The sequence below is a fragment of the Tupaia chinensis genome, unplaced genomic scaffold (genome assembly GCF_000334495.1).
Source record: "Tupaia chinensis unplaced genomic scaffold, TupChi_1.0 Scaffold000066_1, whole genome shotgun sequence".
Taxonomy (NCBI): Eukaryota; Metazoa; Chordata; class Mammalia; order Scandentia; family Tupaiidae; genus Tupaia; species Tupaia belangeri.
The window spans coordinates 2,141,462-2,149,332 of NW_006159525.1; the positions used below are offsets into that span (position 1 = coordinate 2,141,462).

The following is a 7,871-nucleotide window of genomic DNA, read 5'->3' on the forward strand; positions in this document are numbered from 1 at the left end:
AAAAAAAAAAAAACTCTCCAAAAAAAGAAAGAAAGAAAAAAAAACATATTTGGGGACCAGCAGTTAATGTAATGGCTATGTTGTTGGACTCCTGTGTAGCCAACCGCAGTTCGAGTCCCAGACCTGGTGGCTTAAACTCACATTGGGTGCGTGTGCGTGCGTGCGTGCCCAAGATCCCAAGAGGAGAATGGAGGAGAAGGGATTGCTGTATGGCCATCCCCCCTGGGGGATTTCTTGCTTTCCGTCTGTCTCTTTTCTCTCTTTCTGGCGAGTACATGAGCCGTATAGCAAAAACCTCTCTTAAAAAAGAAAAGAAATGTTTGAAGCTATTGGGTCATTAGAAAAGTCATGACACATCTTGCATAGAAAAACACAGAAAAATTCCTCATGTATTTTCTGACAACCCAATATAATGTTTCAGTTTCCATCCACATCTGTCCTTTGGGTTGCTTTATTTTTCTTCATGTCACAGCTGACATGGCGTCGCTGCTGATGCAGTTTGCTGCCCACCGTGAAGCTCTGGAGGAGAGAGGCCTTGCAGGCCCTGCCCCTCTTTCCCAGTGTCTGGAACAGTGAGTGAGCATGGCTGGAACTCCGTCAGCTCAGGGTGGACAGTCACACTGATCCAGTCACCCACTTTAACCGCTGGCTGTCCTGAGGCCGTGGGAGACACCATGCAGCCTCGCTCACATCCTTTCCTGCGTATAATGGAGCCACAGGACGCGGTCAGAAAGCTGCCCTCTGCCGTCCAGCTGGAGGCCCAGCAGGACGGTCGCCATTCGAAGTTGAGGAAGGCCTCTGCTGAGTCATAGGAGTCCTGTTTGAGGAGGGGTCCGACGAGAAACCAGGAATCGGGAAGTTACTGAGGAAAGCCGTCGACTCTGGTGGATGGCAGTGAGGAATGAGCTGCACCACGTGGACCTCACACCTGTAAGCACCCAGGACGTGCTCCCTTTCCCGGACAGTCTGGGGTGCTTGCTGCCTCCTCGTCACCAGCTGCAGAAATAAATTCCTCTTCTCTAGCCTCTGCCTCTCATTCCACTTAGTTTGCTCATAACACGTCTTCCCGGGTTCGATTCCAGCCAGCACTTGCTCGTTCTGCGACTTGAGCAAGCTCCTCAGGCCCCGTGTTCTCTCCCACTGTCCGTGGGGTAATAGCAGGACTGCATCTCCCTGGGATGTGGCCCAGGGGCGTGAGGTAGTGCAGGTAAGGCGCTCGGAAAGGCTCTGCTGAGTGAGGGCTGCTAGTCCTCACAGCAGCCCTGCGAGGCAGGAGCCCAGGAGCCCGTCTGCAGATCGGGAATCAGGCAGCGGGCTGTAGTGCTCACAGAGGAGGGCTGGGAGAGGGGGCGGTGCTCAAGTCACCGCCTCTGTGTCGCACTCTGAAAAAGGTCAACACACCCAACTTGCTTCATTTCCACCGTTCAGACAGCTCCGAAGCCGGTGCCCAGGTCACACACCTGTGTCTATACTCCGTGACTTCTAAACGCTTGGGCCGACTCAGTGTCTTTCCAGTTGTGCAAGGACACGAGCAGGCGTGGCCTCAGAGCCATGTGACGTCAGGCACTTTACCCAGTAGCCAGATGCGTGCGGAGTGCCCTGCGAGTAGAAAAGGCGCCAGGAGCTCGTGTCACTCAGCCCGATGCCACCCAGCAGTGCTCTGGGGAGGCCAGGCTATCCCCGCATTGTCGGGCGACGCTCAGTGACAGGATGTTCGGCGTCCTCCGGCACATGCCCAGGCACACACTGTGTCCCTTCCTGCTGCGAGAGCCCAGTCCGTGCACCTGGGGCCGGACCACACAGCTCCACGGCCCCTGCCGCAAGCCCGGGTGAGCTGCTCCTCGCAAGGCGGGGCTGTTTGCTGCAGCCTCACCTGGGCGCAGTCCTGTCCCACGCAGCAAGCTGAAACCTGCCCGGACTAAGGGCTCATTAGGAGTAGTCATTACCTGGCCCTCGCCTTTGAACCTTGCTGCTGGTGGTATTTATAGTTGAAAACCGGACTGAGCAGCTGCCGTTCCTTTGGGTGGCCTTGTTCGAGTAGGTGAGCCAGCGGCTAACAGAGTGTGCAGGCAGCTTCAGACTCCGAGGGGAAGGCCAGGCTGGCACCCTCTCCAGCCCTCGAGGTCATGCTGGCAGCGGGCGTCGGTGGCAGACTCGGGTCACGCACGGGGGAGAGAGGGTAAAGTCCGTGACGGTTGCCATTTTGCTATGGGCTAGGCTCTGGGCATGACTAATTTAAAACGTCTCGTGAATAGGAATCGTTAGCTCCATTTTGTAGAAAAGGAAACTGAGTCTCAGCGAGGGCAAGCCTTCCGCCCAGGTCACACAGACACCTGATGCCTGATGCCTGATGTCTGCCTCCGCATCCCGCACTCAGCCTTGTCACCGTTCTGCCTGCTAGGGAAACGGGGAAGAAGGCAGTGGTTGAAGAGAACACCAAGGAGGGGAGAGTGGAGGAAGGAAGCGTGGCAGACGTCGGCCTTTGGCGTGCGTGTGGGCGGCCTGATGGTCTGGCCCAGGCCTCTCACAGGAGTGTCTCTGGAACCCCCTTGCCTTCGAGCACCCTGTTCTTGCAGAGGGCTTAGCCCACAGTGGGGTCTGTGGTGCTTTGTTCTTATTGCCCTGTAGTCATCAGTACAAGTCTACCAAGGCTTACTCACCCATTCATTCTCTTTGTTTTCTTTTTTAAAAAAATAATTCAATTTTAGTTACATATTCATTTATTTTTGATTTGGCCAGAGAGAGACAGAAAGAGAGAGGGAAGATGAGAAAGCAAGCTGCCAAATCTGGGACTTGAACCGTGGTGGGCCATGTGGGATCCAGCACCTCAGCTACTACACCACCTGCTGACTGTCAAGTTTACCTGTGAACGGGAGTCATTATTCCACCACAATCCTACCTGCCCTTCTTTCTTTCATTTCACCTGCCTGGACCCTGTAGGCTTTTGAGATTTCAGCCTGTGACTTAAATAATTTGAGATTTGATTGTAGAAACGAGAAGGCCACCTGTGATAATAGAGTTCGGGTCCTAAGTGATCATCCTTCCTGCTGTGGCCTGAGTGTTGACTTGTCCCCCTTTCCCGCCCTAGAGTCACACGTTCAAACTCAATCCCCATGTGATGGTATTAAGAGGTGAGGCCTTTGGGAGGTGATGAAGTCATGAGGGCTCTGCCCTCATGAGTGGGATAAGTGCCCTTGTAAATGAGATGGGAGGGAGCACTCGCCCCTCCCACCATCTGAAGGGACCAGGTCCTCGCCAGACTCCGAGTCTGCTGGTGCCTAGATCTTGGACTCTCAGCCTTCAGAACCATGAGCAGCACATTTCTGGTGTTTACAGATTACTCAGTCTGAGGTATGTGGTTATAGTAGCTCAAGCACACTAAGACAGTTCCCACTAAAATCAGAACAAAATATCTTTTTTTTTTTTTTTGTAGAGATTTTTGCTATAGGGCATTTACACTCACTGGAGAGACAGAAAGCAAGAACTCATCCCCAGGGGAGATGGCCATGCCACAGTCCCGTCTCCATTCTCCTCCCAGGATTTTGGACATGCACACACACACCCGGCACGAGTTTCAAATCGTCAGGTCCCAGATTTAGACCGTGGCTGGCCATGTGGGAGTTCAGTGATGTAACCATTATAGCATCTGCTGGTCCCAAATTAGAACAAAAATAAACCAACCCCATGCATATTTATGTATTTTTATAAAATAAATGAGGGGACTTTTAATTGCTTAAAGCAACACACGTGTATTATCTCAAGGTTTCTGTGGTGAGGAACCCGGGGTGGGGGCTTGGCTGGGTCCCCTGCTTCTGGGTCTCAAGCTGCCATCAAGCTGTTGGCTGGGCTGAGGTCGCATCTGAAAGCACAGCTGGGTACAGGTGAGCTCCCCAGCTCTCCGAGGCTGTGGGCAGGATTCAGCGCAATGTGGCTGTGGGTGGAGAGCCTCCTTCCTGTCACGTGGGCAGGATTCAGTGCAACGTGGCTGTGGGTGGAGAGCCTCCTTCCTGTCACGTGGCCTCTCCAAGGTGGCTGATGCTTCATCCCAGTGTGGGACTCCAGAAGGCATGGCGTCCACAGGGCATATCTCCTAGCAAGATAGTATGCAGTTCTTTTTTTTAAAAAAAATATTTTATTTAAATTTATTTATTCATTCATTTCAGTTTGACCAGAGAGGGATAGAGAGAGCAAGCTGTCAGGTCGGGGACTCAAACCATAGTCAGCCATGTGGGAGTCTAGCACCCTTAACCACCAAGCCACCTGCCAGCCCCAAGTGTGCAGTTCTTGTAGCCCAGTCAGGGAGTGATGTCTCTACACCTTTGCCCCATTTTATTGGTCAAAAACCAGGCAGCTCACAATTGGGGGAGGGCTCACATGAGCACAACTGCCAGGAGGCAGGGACTGTGTGACCTCCAGAGGGGCACCTGTCCATACCTAGCACTGAGTTTAGGGTAGGCAAAAGGATGAATTTCTCGGCCAAAAATTCCTAATCTTGGAAAATGAGTGATAGAGGATCCTTCAAAGAAGTTTTAAGAACAGACAAGATTGGGTCATTGGACTCATATCACTGACTGTGGTTCAAGTCCCGGACCTGGCCGCTTGCTTTCTTGCTTTCCCGTTCTTTCTCGGGTGAATGCATGTGCCCTATAGCAAATTGAATAATAAAAATAATAAATAATTATTTTAAAAGAGAGCGAGAGGTTTGCATGTGTCCCATTGCTTCTTGAAGCTTTCAGGGGGTCCTCAACCATGACACCCCAAATGAACAGCTCCAGGCTGACACAGCTTTGGGCTGACATGGCATGGCAGTGCACCACTGTGATCTTCCCCTCCCTCCCATACTATGAAATGCCAAGAATTACCCCCCCTCCATCGGCAGAACAATTGATTTTGTTTGCATGAAATTTTGCATTTGGCTCTATCTTGCTGGATGGATTTTCTTCATTTCACTTCCTGTGCTCTTTCGAGTCACAAGATGAAGCTCCGAGGCGGTGGGCAGGATTCAGCGCAATGTGGCTGTGGGTGGAGAGCCTCCTTCCTGTCACGTGGGCAGGATTCAGTGCAACGTGGCTGTGGGTGGAGAGCCTCCTTCCTGTCACGTGGCCTCTCCAAGGTGGCTGATGCTTCATCCCAGTGTGGGACTCCAGAAGGCATGGCGTCCACAGGGCATATCTCCTAGCAAGATAGTATGCAGTTCTTTTTTTTAAAAAAAATATTTTATTTAAATTTATTTATTCATTCATTTCAGTTTGACCAGAGAGGGATAGAGAGAGCAAGCTGTCAGGTCTGGGACTCAAACCATAGTCAGCCATGTGGGAGTCTAGCACCCTTAACCACCAAGCCACCTGCCAGCCCCAAGTGTGCAGTTCTTGTAGCCCAGTCAGGGAGTGATGTCTCTACACCTTTGCCCCATTTTATTGGTCAAAAACCAGGCAGCTCACAATTGGGGGAGGGCTCACATGAGCACAACTGCCAGGAGGCAGGGACTGTGTGACCTCCAGAGGGGCACCTGTCCATACCTAGCACTGAGTTTAGGGTAGGCAAAAGGATGAATTTCTCGGCCAAAAATTCCTAATCTTGGAAAATGAGTGATAGAGGATCCTTCAAAGAAGTTTTAAGAACAGACAAGATTGGGTCATTGGACTCATATCACTGACTGTGGTTCAAGTCCCGGACCTGGCCGCTTGCTTTCTTGCTTTCCCGTTCTTTCTCGGGTGAATGCATGTGCCCTATAGCAAATTGAATAATAAAAATAATAAATAATTATTTTAAAAGAGAGCGAGAGGTTTGCATGTGTCCCATTGCTTCTTGAAGCTTTCAGGGGGTCCTCAACCATGACACCCCAAATGAACAGCTCCAGGCTGACACAGCTTTGGGCTGACATGGCATGGCAGTGCACCACTGTGATCTTCCCCTCCCTCCCATACTATGAAATGCCAAGAATTACCCCCCCTCCATCGGCAGAACAATTGATTTTGTTTGCATGAAATTTTGCATTTGGCTCTATCTTGCTGGATGGATTTTCTTCATTTCACTTCCTGTGCTCTTTCGAGTCACAAGATGAAAAGCAGATTTTATGATCAGTTAGCTCCTAAGAGATAGACATCAGCGTGACTAATTACACCGACACGCCTACGTCCAACTTTTTTCTTTTGATCGTGAAAATCCTCAGAGACAAAAAACCTGGAAAAATGGTTCTATAATTAATGTGTCACTCACCTTGTTTTATTTCATAATTGCCCATCACCCAGTCCTCTCCACTCATCATTCCATCTTTTTTTTGAATTATTTCAAAATAATTATAATAATTAGTATACAATCATTATAGATATTAGTGTAAGGAAGCCTAATTAAAAAAAAATTTTTTTTTTAAATTTGCTGTAGGACACATACACTCACCAGAAAAAGAGAGAGAGAGACGGAGAAAACAACCAGGACTGGGATTCAAACCATGATTGGCCATTTGGGAGTCCAGTGCCTTAACCACCATGCCATCTGCTGGCCTCAAGGAAGTCTAATTTTTAAAGTTAGTGTGCAAAGTTTTAACTAAATTCTGAAATTCAGTACATTGGTTTCTACAGGATTAGGGTGGAGGATCTTATTTGCTCATTTACACTTTTGAAAAACGTGTTGTCACTGTCTCTAAGACAAGTCTGTCTTTCCCAGCTCATCACATGGGTACATCTATGAGATTTGTGACCTAGGTATTTTAGAGCAACTCTTCAGAATTAAAACTAAATGCCAACAGTTATCACTCACGTTCACTCAACTGTTCTCGCATTCATTCAAAAGCGTCGAGGGCCTGCGAGGTACAGGGCACCGTGGGAAGCACCAGCAGCGTCTTCGGACCCAGAACGGTTGAACATGCACCTTGTGGAGAAGGTGCGCGACAAATACTTGTTGGACAACAAAATGTGTCTCCGAGAGCTTCCCAACAATGACATTCTTACTTGCTTACTGGTTGGCTTTTGTTTTCTTTTGTAATCGTTTCAACATGTAATGAGCTGAAATGCCAGCTTCTGCAATTTGTGAAGATTGCGATTTGAACCCGAGAATGTGTAAAGTTGTAAACCACCATTCACAATTTGCGCCATTTGGGATACATTCTTTAAGTCTCTGAGCTTTAGGCTCATGACAGTATAAAGGGGGATGACAAGGTAGCCCAGGGCCTTGATCAGGAGAGGAGGCAAAGTGGCTGGAGCACGCAGTGCCTGCACGCTCCCTTCCACGGTCACGCAGGCTCAAACATGCTTATGACCTGGACTGGCCATCTCCGTACCACCCCGCGCACTCTGAATGACTGGAAATGACCGTGCGAGCGAGGAGGGAAGGAAAGAGGGGTTATGGCCTCCTGCGCCTTCTGTCTGTCCGCCTTTCCTTTCCCACAATTAAGTGAACCACGCCAAGGTGGAAAAACTCTCCTGTTACCTCCACGTCCAAAGTCTCCGTAGTCCGAGCAGCCAGTCGGCGTCTCTGGGGCCCAGGTGGACGGCCCCTTGCATAGCCGCGACCCTCTCCTTAGGCCATGCTGGGTGTCCTGAGATTCCTTTTGCAAAGTATGTGGCAGTCCTTTCCAGGTCACTGCAGTGGAATTTGACCTCTGGAGCCAGGCTCCTCCCTCCGGAGTCCCCTACTCTGAGGGTTATCCCCCTCCTTCCTGGGAGTGCGAGGAGGGCTGCTCTCATTTCAGTGTACCACTCTAGTATGATTATGTTTAGACTGCAAGTTATATATTCTTCTTATTAAAACATCGAAACATGAATGTAGACAGTAAATCTTTCTCCAGAAATGAGCAGTTTATGAAAATCTCTTTAGAATTTTTTGTCTAGCTTCACAATATTTTCTAGACAAAAATAGAATGACACTCTGTA

General features: G+C 49.6%; 2 long non-coding RNA genes across 2 annotated transcripts in view; one reads left to right on the forward strand and one right to left on the reverse strand.

The window, feature by feature from the left end:
• Positions 1–6,855, forward strand: part of LOC102499818 (uncharacterized) — a 28,879-nt gene extending 22,024 nt beyond the window's left edge. Inside the window, exon 3 of the long non-coding RNA XR_333557.3 lies at positions 6,793–6,855. This is a non-coding gene — a long non-coding RNA (uncharacterized LOC102499818). The remainder of the gene's footprint in view (positions 1–6,792) is intronic.
• On the reverse strand, positions 5,000–7,559 carry LOC102499524 (uncharacterized). The gene is made up of 3 exons (XR_333556.1): positions 7,429–7,559; positions 6,760–6,870; positions 5,000–5,175 (listed from the first exon to the last, which is right to left on the reverse strand). It is a non-coding gene; the product is annotated as an uncharacterized LOC102499524 (long non-coding RNA).
• Positions 7,560–7,871: the final 312 nt, after the last annotated feature.